Source organism: Cervus elaphus, chromosome 14 (assembly GCF_910594005.1).
Source record: "Cervus elaphus chromosome 14, mCerEla1.1, whole genome shotgun sequence".
Taxonomy (NCBI): Eukaryota; Metazoa; Chordata; class Mammalia; order Artiodactyla; family Cervidae; genus Cervus; species Cervus elaphus.
The window spans coordinates 15,083,668-15,086,895 of NC_057828.1; the positions used below are offsets into that span (position 1 = coordinate 15,083,668).

Below are 3,228 nucleotides of genomic sequence, written 5' to 3' on the forward strand. Positions count from 1 at the left end.
TAGGACTTTTGATTTTGACTTGATATGTTAGTATCTTGACATATCTTTCTAGATACATTAATATCTTTGGTAATTTATTCTTATGGTCATTTATTCAGCATACCTGAGTTGTTCTAGATGCTGGAGATATAGTGGCGAAAGAGATAAGGCCCACTATCATGGTAAGACCAGTAATAGACAAGCCTGTATAATACCGTTTTTCAAGTAGTAGTGAGAACTATAAAAAGAAACCAGGACAAAAGGATGAAGGGAATTGAGGCTTAATAGGATGGCCATGGAAAATCCCTTTAAAGAGATGATATTTAAGCAGAGACCTGAATGAAGAGAATTTTCTTTCTGAAGTACTGACTCAGCAATATGAAAGTAAATTGCATATAAGCACAACTAATGTAATAATTCAGAATATTAATTTGCAGTAATGTTTGATGCTGTGGTTTTTCCAGTGGTCATGTATGGATGTGAGAGTTGGACTGTGAGGAAAGCTGAGTGCTGAAAAATTGATGCTTTTGAACTATGGTGTTGGAGAAGACTCTTGAGAGTCCCTTGGACTGCAAGGAGATCCAACCAGTCCATCCTAAAGGAGATCAGTCCTGGGTGTTCATTGGAAGGACTGATGTTGAAGCTGAAACTCCAGTACTTTGGCCACCTCATGCGAAGAGTTGACTTTTTGGAAAAGACCCTGATGCTGGGAGGGATTGGGGGCAGGAGGAGAAGGGGATGACGGAGGTTGAGATGGCTGGATGGCATCACCAACTCGATGGGCAAGAGTTTGAGTAAACTCCAGAAGTTGGTGATGCACGGGGAGGCCTGGTGTGCTGCGATTCATGGGGTCGCAAAGAGTCAGACACGACTGAGCGTCTGAACTGAACTGGACTGAATGTTTGATGACATATGATTTGGGGTGTCAAGGTGAAAATAATAGGTTGAATAAAAGTTACATTGAGAAAAGGCTAGGACTGCTGGCCTGTGCTTTTTAGGCTATCCAGATATTTACATAATAAACTTCTTTAACCCTTTATTGTAACAGTAATGTAGTACTGACTAAATTGTAAAATCTAGTGATAAAAGCCTCATGCAAATATATTTTTAAAAATAGTTTGAGATATGACTAATGATTTAGATGATACAACTAAAATTACTAGAAAAATATATTTTATCTATAAATTTATAATATTTTATTATTACTAGAAGAATATTTTATTATTTGGGAGTCAGGAAAAGCTTCTAAGCAAGAAATAAAACATAAAAAAACATTAAAAAAGAATCCAGAAATGAAATGCTTGATTCTATGAAAACTTCTGTACAATAACATACACCATAAAACTTTAAAAAGACAGCAAGCCAACAAAATCTTACCATAAAAAATGCAATATGTATATTAGAAGTATAATATCTAATATGCAGAGAGCTCTTACCAAAAAAAAAGGTAACCTAGGAGAAAAATTGGCAAGTGATATAAAACAAACAATTCACAGAAGAAATTAAAATGGCTAGTGATATTTTAAAAGATAGCAAATCCCACTAGTGATTAAGAAAATGAAAGTTAAAATAATAAAAGGATGCCTTTTTCCTGATTATGAAGGCAGTTAAAGTGATTGCCAATGTCTTTTTCACAGTGTGGACATAAGACAGGCTCCTGAAACAGTGGTAGAAGCTGTTTTGAAAAGCAGTTTGGCAATTCTCATGTTTAAGAAAATTCATCATTGTATTATTTGTGAGTGTGTGTGTGTGTGTGTGTGTGTGGCTCAGTCATGTCTGACCCTTGTGGCCCCATGGATATAGTCCACCAGGCTCCTCTCTTCATGGGATTTCTCAGGCAAGAATACCAGAGTGGGTTGCCGTTTCCTACTCCAGGGGGTCATGCCAACCCAGAAATTGAACCTGAGTCTCGTGTTTTCTGTATTGGCAGATGGATTCTTTATCATTGCCACCTGTAATTGCAAGTAATTGGAGACATCCTAAACACACAGCAATAGGGAAGGATAAATGAGTTATAGTATGTTGGAATACTGTGCAGTCACTGAAAAGGAGGAGGTGAATTTTTGTGTATTAAGATGGAAGGATGTTTGTGATATATTTTTGAAGACAGAACAAGTTGCATTATAGTAATGTAGCAAGAATCCATTTTCGGAAGAAAAATCTTACATGGATTTATAAGAAAAAATACTTTAAAGTATCATACCAAACTCTTTAAAGTTTTCAGTCTAGGAGCTTAGAACTTTAAGGGTGAAGTAGGGGGATTTTTCCATCTTAAATTTATAGGTTTCTGAGATAATTGAGGTTTTCCTACCAGAATATATTACTTTTGTATTCTAAACAATAAGTAAATTATCAGTAAATTAGCTAATTATTGTCATAACAAGAGTATTGGCAGAATTTTTTTCAATAAGATGCTCCCTAAGTACAGTTAAATATGAACAAAACAAACAAATGTAGCTATATGCATATATATATAGACACATATATAAATAAGACATATATTTGAAATAGATATATTTATTGTGCAATCTAAGGCATACCTAGAATGCCTTCTGAGCAATAATAATACAACGGATTATGGAGTTCTCCTCTCTAGTGACCATTCCCCTCGCATTTTTTTTTTTCTTTTTTTTTTAAAAATATGGAACGCTTCACGAATTTGCGTGTCATCCTTGCGCAGGGGCCATGCTAATCTTCTCTGTATCGTTCCAATTTTAGTATATGTGCTGCCGAAGCGAGCACTCCCCTCGCATTTTAAAGATATTCTTTGATTTTACTTTCTTCCTCCTAGTTATTTTTTCCTTCGAAGCAAACCATCTATATATAGCTGAGCTACTCACAGACCAGCAGCATCAGCATCACCTGGAAGCTTGTAAGAAATGCAGAATCTCCTTGCCTTAGACCAGGGGAATCAGAACCTGCATTTTAACAAGATGCCCAGTTGTTCCTTATGCACATGAAAATTTAATAAGCACAGCCTCACTTGTTATGTTTATGGAAATGTTTTTATAATCAGTGGGCATTGGGCTTTATTTGTTGCACTTAAGAAATTGGTTTTAGGATTTTTACAGTTTCTGTGGCAAAATACAAAAGTGCAGTTGATTAGAAAATTTATTAGAAATCAAATGCAAAAGCATCCATAATGTGCCAGGCACTGTCCTGTGTATTTTTACATAGTAGCTCTAACCCCCTACGAGATTCAAAGTAAATCCTGTTATACCCGTTTTTCAGACGAGGACACTAAAGCAC

General features: G+C 35.7%; 1 non-coding gene across 1 annotated transcript; it reads right to left on the reverse strand.

Annotated features, from left to right (window-relative positions):
* Positions 1-2,614: 2,614 nt before the first annotated feature.
* Positions 2,615-2,721, reverse strand: LOC122708427. The gene has a single exon (XR_006345199.1). It is a non-coding gene; the product is annotated as a U6 spliceosomal RNA (small nuclear RNA).
* Positions 2,722-3,228: the final 507 nt, after the last annotated feature.